Source organism: Caretta caretta, chromosome 13, assembly GCF_965140235.1.
Source record: "Caretta caretta isolate rCarCar2 chromosome 13, rCarCar1.hap1, whole genome shotgun sequence".
NCBI classification, from domain to species: Eukaryota; Metazoa; Chordata; order Testudines; family Cheloniidae; genus Caretta; species Caretta caretta.
In genome coordinates, this window is record NC_134218.1 from 5598123 (window position 1) to 5611423 (window position 13301).

The following is a 13301-nucleotide window of genomic DNA, read 5'->3' on the forward strand; positions in this document are numbered from 1 at the left end:
TCATGCTGTCAAACAGTAATTCTTTATTTGATGCCTATAACGATTTCTTTGTTTTAATAAATCTGTCTCTCTCATAACAATATAAAATATTCAATATCAATGTAAGAAAGGGAGAAAAATTATATACATACATATATATGTATTACAAATACACAAAAATTATATATTGACAATATCTGTTTTTTACCTTCTTGCATTGGTGTTCAAAATGTATATTACATATGTGTGTGTGTGTTGTATTGTCCATATACATACCTGCAATTATATATAATTTCAAATAATTTGTTTCTAAAATCTTTTGTGACTATGCTTTGGCAATACTTATTAATCATGCACACTTTTTTATAAATATTTCTCTGACTATAGTATATAATTATGTTGATAATATCTGTCTATCTATCTACTTCTCTTTCCATCTAGAGAGGGAAGTAGGATTGGGGAAGTTAGCAACTATAATATATACATTATTATAGAACTTAAATTAAATATAGTACCAGCCCTCTGTGTGCAGAACACACTAAGGAAATAAAAGGCACTTTGGCCTTTAATAATATCGGGATATGAATGGTCTGATAATGGCAATATGAATTATATTCACAAACTCAGACACATGCAAAATGAAAAAGAATGAATTCTATTATAGAATGACTGTTATCCTTCCTCTATTCAGCAGCCTATCCCAACATGTCATAAAGGCTTTATAACCAGATGGCATGTTTTGATGGAAATTGGAGCTTTGTATGTTTCCTGTGGAAGCAGGAACAGTTGATTAGCATATTGAAAAGCATTTCAAGCACTGTGGGTGAAATTCTGGCCTCACTGAAGTCAATAGAACTTTTGTCATTGACTTCTCTGGAATCAGGATTTCACTCCATAGGTTCTCTGTTTCCTGCTGTAAGGCTGCTGAAGTCAGTAGAAATGCACCAGAGATTAATTAGGTCCCATGGCCCACTTCTGAATTCCTTTTATACTGAGCATTTCCATAGGCCTCAATGGGGATTTGAGGAATGCAGTGAATATAGGGTAGGTCCCAATATATAGAAACAAAAAGAAGTTTAGCATTAGTAGCATAAGAATGAAATCCGGTGTGTATAATGGGAAGAAACCCTGCTGAGTTCAGACTTGATGCATCAAGGTTCTTAAACATGCGCCGAGCTATAAACGTTGATTTCAGTGGGACTACTCATATGCTTAAAATTAAGCATGTGCTTCAGTGAATTGCTGAATCAGAACCTTATTCAGGTCATCCTAAACAAGAGGCAATAAAATCTTTATAACATCTTTAAACCATCTCTTTATACATTAATTTGAATTCTGTACCTATCCCATTTGATCCATTATGCTGGAGCTAGTCACAACAGCATAGTTAAGGCTGCATGTTATGTGTATGTGTATTAATAACTTTTTCCTAATTTTTCTCTCCTTTGGGCTCTAATATGGGACGGGAGACACAAATTAATTGGTAACAAGGCATCATTATTTCTTTCTTTCAAAAGTCTCCAACGTTCCTGTATAAACAATGCATCACCAGCAGTGTTTGCACATCTCTTAGCTTGTCTACAGTGTCAGCTCACATTTTGGTCACTTAGGAAACACTTTATTTTCATAATGTTTTATTGGGTAATTTTTTGTTGAGAACTGGGAATTAGCTGCAATAATGAGAGCTGCATGCCTGATTTAATACCTAGGAATTAGCACTTTACATAGCATATTACTGCATGAGGCTTGGTTACTTATTGTTTCTCTTAAAGATAAACAGTATTATTGACTGCTGTTACTTATGCAGTAAAAGAGAGGATGTCAGATATACAAGAGAAGAGACTACAGCAGGATAGAGGGAATAGAGCTATGGGTTATAGTTAGGATTCACTATTATACTATCCAAGAGCTAGGTTTTGATAATAAATAATAATTAATAGTAGTATCATGCCGAAAGGCACCTCACAGACCATATAGTTAGATAAGTTCCCACTGCCCCCCATTAGTTTACTATCTACATATTGCAGTTCTAAAAATTATCCTGTAAATGAAAGAATCAATCATTTCTGATGCACAAAGATACAGGTAAGATCATAGAACTCTTTGGGCAAGCTTCATACCAGGTATAACTCCAATGACTTCACTGGAGATAAATTTGACTAATTGTCCATTATGGCTTAAATCAGGATTTGAACCTCCATCTTCAGTGGGAAGTGAGCATATTATCACAAAGCAGTGGCCCTTTTTTTATATAAAGAACAAATTGTCCCTTTAAAATACTGTACATTGGAAGAGGTAAGGCACTCATTGAGCCTGCACTCTTGCGCTGGAATGTTCTCACACCAGAAGGGCAGGAACAATTGGAACTCGTAGCAGAAGCACGAGAAACCCATTTCCACCACTCTTCCCTTCCACTCAAATTTCATCTCAGTGTAGCAGCACATTTACACCCAAATACCATGCTTAGCAACAGGTCCCTGAACAGCATGTTGGGGGGATTACTTCCCTTCCAATGGAGGTGATCAGAGATTTGCAGAGATCTATTTTTCTTGATCCTGGAATTTTCTCCAACCTCACAAATCATGATCTACTGTGTACAGAAATGGTGCTGTCTCAGTGTTTGAATATGCTTTGAATGAAGTGCTACGGAATGGAGAAGTCTTGTTAATCCTGATCAGCAGGGGCTCTATCCAATGCTCACTGAAGTCATTAAACCCACTGACTTTAACAGGCATTGGACCAATAATTGAAAGGCCTAAATTTCCACTGTTAACCATCTTATCTCGTAGCTTTTAACATTTCTGTGAGTGGTTCAAAGGTGCTGCTTTATAACCACCATGCTATAGAAACCCCCTTCAAGAACTAGAAGCCCGTTTCATTTCTTGAAAGGTCAATAGAGCAACTAACTTGAAAACACCCACCAAGAGATCTTGCAAAAACTTTCCTCGGAAATGAATCTTTTTCATTCTTCTCCTGAGCACAACAAAAGGAGAAGTATTGCAAGCTTATTTCTCACTGCTCGCTGTCCATTTGCACTGACCATTTCCTCATTCCCTCTCGAATGAAGCCAAAGGGGTGTTGGACCTACTGCCTTTCACTCCAGCTCCTCAGTGCTGTTTCCTCTGTTGACTTGGCTGTCAGCTGAAGACACAAATGTCATTATCGTCTAAGGAGACCCCTGGCTTTTAGGGGGAAACAATAACTAAATCATTTTACTGGGACTTGTTTTGAAAGAAGAACTTTTACAGCAAGTAGGGCTGGCTCTTAAACCCATTAATTCATACTTTCATAATACACACTGCTTGGGTTAAGAGCATCTCTTTTCTGGGAAGAAAACTTCCCAGTGAGAACCAGGAACAGCAGGGAATTAAGTAGCACCAGTTTCTGATTTCTGAGGCAGGCTCCAAAGGCTCGGGTTTTATCGTATGCTCTTTGGGGCACTACCTGTGTGTAAAAGCTTTTAGGGCCAGATTTACAAAAGTATTTAGATGTCTTAAAATTCAGACAGGCACCTGGTGGGATTTTCAGATGCCCCAAAGCAGGTTACGCACCTAACTCTCATTGATGGCAATGGTCCCTAGTGCAGTTTTGGACACCATGCAGTTAAATAATTAAATAATAACAACAGTAATTAGTATTCTGCTGCAGATCCTGGCTGTCTGATTTGCCCGTTGTTTTTTTCGGGATGGCATTGGTCAGAGCTTCCCTCAGACCCCCTGCTTGCAACATAAATACTGTAACTGGTTGGCTGGCTATGAAAATGGAAGGAGGAATAATTTACTACTCATGCCCCCTGTTCATCCAGGAACAGTGTTAAATGCAGCATGCATCTCAAAAGATTCAGCAGCGGTCAGAGAGCTGAAACCTCATGCTGGTTTCAGATCTATCATCTATCTGGGGGCCTGTCTGCATGGCCCCACAGTTTGGTCTATGGCAGTGTAAACGGCAGCACACACTAGCTGAAACAGGACACATTAATGTAAACTAGGTGCCTTTTAGTTTGTGCTCACAGGGCCTACATGGAGCAGTTACAGAGCAGCACCCTAGTGCGTGTTGCAATTTACACACCCGTAATCTGAACTGCGGGGCTGCGCAGACATATGCCCTAGGTTTCATCAAGGTTTTACAAGGGTCACTGTGATGGGGTATGTAGGCCCCACCGGGCAGTGGACACTAAAGAGTTAATGAAGAGAACAATCCCTCACTGCAGCTAAATGGCTGGTTAGTGACAGCTGGGATAAAAAGCTGCAACCCAGCCAGAGCAGAGTGGGCACTGGAAAGGCTGAGAGCCACTGAGGAGCTCCACAGCATCGGATAGGAAAAAGCCAGCCAGCGAGGCCAGTTTCCTGGCAGAAGGATTCAGGGAAAGTTGCCAGACAGCAGATACTTGCAGAAACCATAGGTCGGAAGCAGCCCTGGGAGGGGGGCAGCAGGAGACCTAAGCACCCCCTCCTTGACTGCCTATAGAGCCCCTGGGCTGGGACCCAGAGGGGAGGGCGGGCCTCCGTCCCCCACCTTGAAGGAGGGCAAAGACTGCCAAAGCCCCAGATTGGGGCTGTTTGTCCTAACTCCGACTATTGAACTTTATTCCCGGCCCTGTTTTGACTTCCTTTTGTCCCTTCTCTGATGAAGAAGGGACAGGGAGATGACCCCGGGAACAACGAATGGAGGCCCATCACAGGGCCACTAGGACCTTGGGGTGAGACCCTTTACTGCCCCAAAAGGGCTGACTCAAACAACCCAGCCGGAGGGCTGGAGCCTTAAAGAGACTCCAAGTTCTATAGGTCACCTTGTCCCAAGCAAAGGGAAACTGGGGTAAGACTATTAAATGCTCAGCCACAAGGGGGTGCATTGAAGGATCAGAAGCCCGACTAGGGTCACCCATCATTGTGGTATCTGAGTACCCTGCTCTCTGGAAAACAAACTAAAGGCCAGGTTCTCAGCTGGTATAAATCGGTGTCACTCAGCTGAAGTCAATGAAGCTATGACGATTTACAGCATCAGAGAGTCTGTCCCTGACAGTGCCCACAGTAATAATGGACAGATGAGATGCAAACTCAACATTTTTCATCTGATTTCTAGTACATCACATTGTGTGGCCCTCCTTGGGTACCAGTGAGGGGGAGAGAGGTTTCCCCTTCCACGTCCTCCGCCCCTCAAACCGAGGTGGGGCAGTGATTGCTGCTGCTCCTCCAGCCTCCACCAAACACCAAATTGCCCTGGTCTGTTCATTTCCTCTGGGGCACCTGGCATTGGCCACTGTCAGAAGATAGGATACTGGGCTAGATGGACCTTTGGTCTGACCCAGTATAGCCACTCTTATGTTCCTAACAACAAGGAGGGCAACAGACTAAAGGGGGAAACACCCCTTCTTACCTCCTAGGAACCTCCTGACTCCCACTCGCCCGGAATGTGCCCATGCGTCTGGAGAGTCGAGGTGATGGGGGAAGAGGTCAGAGCGTGAGCCAGAAGCTACTGGAAATTACTGCAGCGGTACCTCCTGACGTGTGTCGTCCTGTCAAGACTTGTACCCTGGTGACTCATTGTTTTGGTGAAGACATTGCGACGGGGTGTCAGGAAGTCCCGCTGCAAGTGTTCTGTGGCTCTCTGCTCTGGAGATTCAGTGAGGAAACCGCTCTCAAGGCTGATGGCCCTTAGAGACTATTATTGGGAGCTCTCTTCGGAACTCAGACCATTCTCATTAGTGCTGGTTGACATATTCCTTGCAGATGCCTGTTTGCTGGTAATCAATCAGAGCTTTGGAAAAGGACTTTTTATGTGCAAGTATTTGCCAAAGAATGTGTATGAGCAACTTTCAGCCTATAGGGTGTTAGAGACAGTGTCTCTTTGCCGTTTGTTATTCCAGGGGTGGGCTTAGTCACCTAAGGCACACGGTATTGTTTCTATTCCCGGTTTTGATGACTGAAACTAGAGGGAAAGGAGTGACAGAGAGAGAATAACAAATAATGAATATTCTTGTTTGCAGACAAATACAGGTGTTTTTGTATAAAACCGAATCATTCACTAGACAGCCTGTGAAGGAAAGCCTGTGCTCAGAAATGCTCGTGAACAGCAAAGAAGAGATCTAGATATGGTCAGGATGAACCAACCATTCAGAATTGGAACACAATGTTCATGTGCATGATTTTTGCAGTATTTGAGCAGCTCTAATTCTCATAGGATCTGATCCAAAGCTTAGTGAAGTCAATTGGGCCTCTCTCTCTCTCTCTCTCTCTCTCTCTCTCTCCACTCTGCCTGTCTTAGGTATTTCCTAAGCCTTAGCTCCACGTATTTACGTTCTTTGCACACAGCCAATCAAGCCTAGAACAATGTCTGAGCTCTGGAAACTCTGCATGAGATTTTGAAAAACACTCATCACATTGGGTTGAACGTTGACTTCAGTGTGAGCCCAGTTAGCCCATTGATTTCAGTGGGAGCAAGTTTAGGCTAACAGGGAGCACTTTTTGGAAATCCCATCCTCTGTAGTCAGTATTTTACTTCTTCAGCTACTCGAACTTGCCTGAGTTTGATTCCCGCAACGGTAAAGGCAATTCAAAGACAGAGAAGCCACCCACTCCTCCCCCTGCAAAAACCCAAAGGCACTTGCCTTATAAATGCAGACGAGTACTCCATGACAAATGGCCTGCCAAGCAGGATTAGATGTACATCATGCTGATTTTTGGGGGGGAAAAAGCCATTAATTCTGTTTAGAAAAAGTCATCCCATGGAGGAGCTTCCAGGTACAAGGAGATTATCCCGACGTTTCCTATTAAAATTCAATGCCTAACAGTGGCAGCTCCCAAGAATTAGCTAGAGAATAACTTATGCTTCACTGTATTGCTTAGTCCTGAGGGCGTGCGTGCCAGAAACTTTTAAAGGAACAAATAAAGGAAAGTTCAGCCCTCGACACATGCCCTGTTTGAATCTATGTTGCCTGATTATTAAAAATAAGAAACAGCCCTAGGCTAAGCATGATGTCAGTAGGGAGTGGGAGATCACTATTAGCTCTTCAGCTTCCTACCTCTTTTATGAATAATTACACTGAGAACTTGATTAGGCTAGAATGGCCAGTTGAAATATACTTGGGGATTGAAAATGGGTTATCTTTCTTCATGCTGAAAACTGGAAGGAAAGAAAGAATTTATGAAGCCCTTGAACTCCCAGTCACCCCACGATAGGCACATACAGGGTCTGGTCCTGCATCATTGAAATCCATAAAAAGAACAGGAGTCCTTGTGCACCTTAGAGACTAACAAATTTATTAGAGCATAAGCTTTCGTGGGCTACATCTTCATCAGATGCATACAATGGAACATATAGTAAGAAGTTATATATATACATACAGAGAAGGTGGAAGTTGCCATTCAAACTGTAAGAGGCTAATTAATTAAGATGAGCTACTGTCAGCAGGAGAAAAAAACTTTTGTAGTGATAATCAAGACGGCCCATTTAGACTGTTGACAAGAAGGTGTGAGGATACTTAACTTCGGGAAATAGATTCAATATGTGCAATGACCCAACCACTCCCAAGTTAATGGTATCTAGTTTGCATATTAATTCAAGCTCAGCAGTTTCTCATTGGAGTCTGGTTTTGAAGCTTTTCTGTTGCAAAATTGCCACCCTTAAATCTTTTACTGAGTGGCCAGAGAGGTTGAAGTGTTCTCCTACCGGTTTTTGAATGTTCTGATTCCTGATGTCTGATTTGTGTCCATTTATTCTTTTGCGTAGAGACTGTCCGGTTTGGCCAATGTACATGGCAGAGGGGCACTGCTGGCACAGGATGGTATATATCACATTGGTAGATGTGCAGGTGAACGAGCCTCTGATAGTGTGGCTGATGTGATTAGGCCTGAGGATGGTGTCCCCTGAATAGATATGTGGACACATTTGGCAACGGGGTTTTGTTGCAAGGATAGGTTCCTGGATTAGTGGTTCTGTTGTGTGGTGTGTGGTTGCTGGAGGGTATTTGCTTCAGGTTGGGGGGCTGTCTGTAAGCAAGGACTCGCCTGTCTCCCAAGATCTGTGAGAGTGAGGGATCGTCCTTCAGGATAGGTTGTAGATCCTTGATGATGCGCTGGAGAGGTTTTAGTTGGGGGCTGAAGGTGACGGCTAGTGGTGTTCTGTTATTTTCTTTGTTGGGCCTGTCTTGTAGTAGGTGACTTCTGGGTACTCTTCTGGCTCTGTCAATCTGTTTCTTCACTTCAGCAGGTGGGTACTGTAGTTTTAAGAATGCTTGATAGAGATCTTGTAGGTGTTTGTCTCTGTCTGAGGGGTTGGAGCAAATGCGGTTGTATCATAGAGCTTGGCTGTAGACAATGGATCGTGTGGTATGTCCTGGATGGAAGCTGGAGGCATGTCGGTAAGTAAAGCAGTCGGTAGGTTTCCGGTATAGGGTGGTGTTTATGTGACCATCGCTTATTAGAACAGTAGTGTCCAGGAAATGGACCGCTTGTGTGGATTGGTCTAGATTGAGGTTGATGGTGGGATGGAAATTGTTGAAATCATGGTGGAATTCCTCAAGGGCTTCTTTTCCATGGGTCCAGATGATGAAGATGTCATCAATGTAGCGCAAGTAGAGCAGGGGCATTAGGGGACGAGAGCTGAGGAAGCGTTGTTCTAAGTCAGCCATAAAAATGTTGGCATACTGTGGGGCCATGCGGGTACCCATGGCAGTGCCGCTGATCTGAAGGTATACATTGTCCCCAAATGTGAAATAGTTATGGGTGAGGACAAAGTCACAAAATTCAGCCACCAAGTTTGCCTTGACATTATCGGGAATACTGTTCCTGATGGCTTGTAGTCCATCTTTGTGTGGAATGTTGGTGTGGAGGGCTTCTACATTCATAGTGGCCAGGATGGTGTTTTCTGGAAGATCACCGATGGATTGTAGTTTCCTCAGGAAGTCAGTGGTGTCTCGAAGGTAGCTGGGAGTGCTGGTAGCGTAGGGCCTGAGGAGAGAGCCCACATAGCCAGACAATCCTGCTGTCAGGGTGCCAATGCGTGAGACGATGGGGCGTCCAGGATTTCCAGGTTTATGGATCTTGGGTAGCAAATAGAATACCCCTGGTCGGGGTTCTAGGCATGTGTCTGCACAGATCTGTTCCTGTGCTTTTTCAGTGAGTTTTGTGATTATTTCCATGTGAGTTTTGCTGATTATCATCAGTCAGTGCACACTCAGGCCTGCAGAACCTCCAAACAATCAGGAGACCCTGCTGAGATTGTTTTTCATTTCATGGATTTTCCACTTGGAAAATATATTGTCAGAAAAATACAGTCTTGATCTTTCCAGATGGCAAAATAAAAGAGCCCCTGTGACATTTCAGCATCAGTCACTCATTTTAAAATCCTCTGGTGGTTAAAAAAATGCCAGTGGGCCAAGTTTGTGGGGTGCGGTTACAGGGGTGTGAATGGCACGAGCTGGGCCCAGTGGACCTTCCTACATTTGCATTTTATCTTCTCCAAATAATCCTGCTGTTCATCCAGTTGAAAACAGGTCGTGGCTTTTTTCTGCTTTGCAGTTCTCCTGATTTAGTGACACATACCAAAAAAAAAAAAAAAATCAGAGAGGTTTCTGCTTCTCTCCCCCCAGCCAGTTGGAGAAGGAGCCGTAGGGGTTTTTTTTCTGTTTTTTTTTTTTTTTTTAAGTCTCTGGATCATTTTTAGAGCCAGAAATGAAACCATAGCCACTACTAAAGCCGCAAAAGTACATGCTTACTCCACTGTTTGAGTGATTGCAATCCAAAGAACTACAGAATCCACACCAGTGTTTGAATAGCAGTTCTCATGGGCTGGGACAGCACAGTGGACAGCATAGGAAATGGACAGTTTCATCAGAGTAATTTGTTTACATGTTGCGTTCCCTGCGCCTGCATCTGTTTGTGTCCTTAATAATTATTATACAGTCCCTAGCGTGTATATAGCGATTTTCATCATTAGATCTCAAAGCTAATGGAGACTGTGAATAGAGCTGGGTGAATTTTTCAACCAAAACTTTTTTCTGTGAAAAAGAAAGATTCAGCAATGCTCAAAGATTTTGTAAATTTGTGTCAATTTCACCAGACTGTTTCTGTCAACCTGCCCAAAACGCAGTTCCAAAAAAAACCCCAAAGTTTTATTTTGACATTTTCTGAATGAAACACTTGGATTTTTTCAATTTGAAATGACTTGTATTTTGAAATTTCCTTTAATTTTTTAAGTAAAAGAAAAAAAGCTTGACATTGAAATGAGATGTTACAGGTAGCAAGATGATAGAGGGGAGGGATAGCTCGGTGGTTTGAGCATTGGCCTGCTAAACCCAGGGTTGTGAGCTCAATCCTTGAGGGGGCCTTTTAGGGATCTGGGGCAAAAATAAGGGACAGTACTTGGTCCTGCTGTGAAGGGAGGGGACTGGACTCGATGACCCTTCAAGGTCTCTTTCAGTTCTATGAGATAGGTATATCTCCATATTATTATATATATACATTCGATCCAAAACAAAGCGGTTCTTGACTTTTCAATTCACCAAACAGATTTTAAAAATTCCTTTTCTGTTTTACCCAAAATAATTTTGAAAAATCAGACTTGCCAGTGAACCAAAAAATCCATTATTCACCCAGTTCTAAGGGTCAGGGATTGTCTTTATCTTTGTACAGAATCCAGCACAATGGTGCCTCTGTCCTCACTGCAGGCTCCTGACTGGAGTATTATTAAATAGTAATAGAAGCAGTAAAGCCATTTCTGCTATGGGATCTTAATAACCTAAAGGGTTAAGGGCTGTGAAGCCAGATCTGATGTCATTTGGCATCGCTCTGTTTAATTCAATAGAGCTATGGCGATTAAAGCTTGTGTCCCTGTGTGTGCCTTGTTTGACCTCTAGCATGTGCGGTCCCAGGGGAATGTACCATCTGCTGTGTACTGTCTGGTAAAAATACCCAGGAATATTTAGCTATTTGTTAATTGAAATCCACCCTGTGTTCTCAGGAAGTAGTTATGTTGGAAGGGAAGACTACTCCTTTAAGGCCACATTCTGCCTAAATTTTGACAAATAGTGCAATGGGAGTGAGATGCCTAAATACCTTGGAAGCCCTGGACCAAAGACTGTACGGTCTAAAGTCAGGGAACACCTGCCCTTGGGGGATCCTTTCTAAACTATATCAAGTCCCCCTGAAAAATGGATGGATCAGTTCCGGTTAGCAAAAACCTGTTATAATTTGCTGAAAGCAAATGACCTTTTTAACTGTTAAAAGAAAAGGAGTACTTGTGGCACCTTAGAGTACATCCGATGAAGTGAGCTGTAACTCATGAAAGCTTACGCTCAAATAAATTGGTTAGTCTCTAAGGTGCCACAAGTACTCCTTTTCTTTTTGCGAATACAGACTAACACGGCTGCTACTCTGAAACCTCTTTTTAACTGTTGTAAATATTAACTCAGGATGACTGATCTCAGCTGTGACATGCACCACCTCAGCGGACAAGAGGGACCAAGTGATCTGGAAATGATTGACTTTCTTCATCTTTTTGTAAGTGTATGCATGGGGGGAGAATGTTATCAGAACTGAGAAATCTACCTTTTGTATATTATTGATTCATAATTGTGACAGTCTGTACCATTATGTTCACCACTTTTACAAGACTATGATAAATTTTGTACAAAGTATGCCTTGTGAGGTATCATTTGAAAAGTCATAATCTGCTGAATATCATTATCCTGTTGAAATATGCATAGCAACAGTATATGTGAAGTTATAAGATTCTACTGCATGATGGTTACTGAAATATGCTGTAATTCTGGGTAACACTCACAAAACAGGTTTCAGAGTAACAGCCGTGTTAGTCTGTATTCGCAAAAAGAAAAGGAGTACTTGTGGCACCTTAGAGACTAACCAATTGATTTGAGCATGAGCTTTCGTGAGCTACAGAAGTGAGCTGTAGCTCACGAAAGCTCATGCTCAAATAAATTGGTTAGTCTCTAAGGTGCCACAAGTACTCCTTTTCTTTTTACTCACAAAACAGTTTTTCACAGATAAAGACCCTCTGGCTCCAGCCAGGTGTTAAAGGGCTATCACCTGCTTAAGCAGCTATTCTCAAGAAGTAAACAAGAAATTTACATTTTATCACAGAGATGGTTCAAACCTCCTGTCCACAAGAGACTGCTTGTCATCAGCATCCCAGCTGGGGATAATCGAAGAAGGGAGAGGGGTATAAGAATAAGAGACAGTTGTCTCTAACTCACCTCTCCTCCTCCCATCTCTCTTCTCATGACATCAGTGAATGCCTGAAAGACACTGAACTAAGAGGGAGGGGCCCCAGGCTGAAAGCGGATGCAGCCCGTGAAATTTACTGCAGTGTCTGGTGAGGAAAACCTTCTGTTATTGTTAAGTTAGCCATTAGCTTGCGATTATTTTCTTTTGTAACCAATGCTGACTTTTATGCATCGTCACTTGTACTCACGTAAAATCTACCTTTCTGTCGTTAATAAATGTATTGTATTGTTTTATCTTAACCGATGAATTCGAGTGTGTGGGAAACTCCATCAGTGATAAGAAGGCTGGTGCAATATCGTTTTCCATTGATGAAATGATGGACTTTCTGTGAGCTTGCACTGTTCAGGAGGGTGCTCAGCAGTACCAGACACATTTCTGGGGAACAAGACTGGGACTAGGGATTTGCTAGTGTTGTGCTGTATGTAATTCATGAGTGGCTGGCCATAGCATTCATGTATTCAGCTGGGAGTGACTTTGCATACTGAAGGCCGTGTGAGTAGGCCAGGAGTGGCAGTTCTGACAGAAAAGCAGTATAAAAGGCACCCCAGGCTACCAAACTAAGGGGACAGAGCTGTTCAATGGTCCCGATTGTACCCTGGGTAATGTCACAATATTATACACACCCCCACCCCCATTTTCCTCAGCATTGAAACTGAGTTTTCAGAGTAGAATTCCTTCCTGACTACTCTGAACTTGTGTCCTGAAGCACGAGAGTGGATGACCAGTATCTTCGCTTCTGTAATGACATTCTGGTGCTCAGATATGACAGTGATTGGGACCACAGAGGTACCAAAATAAAGGTAATATTGCTCATAAAGTTAATGAGCATATTTATAACACCAGCCATGTTGTTTGAATTTACCATGCTCTAGGTGACAACCGTGGGTGGGTGGGGAATGGAAATGGAGTAAAATGCAGGGATGAGAAGGTCATGAGTCTTGTTGGCCCATAAATAACTTGCAATTCACCATCATTGAAATAAAAACAAGTGCTTGCTAAGCTAGAAAATAACACACGGAAACACCTCCACACTCATTGACTGTGACACTGCACAGGCACTTGAGAGTGAGAAGGATACAC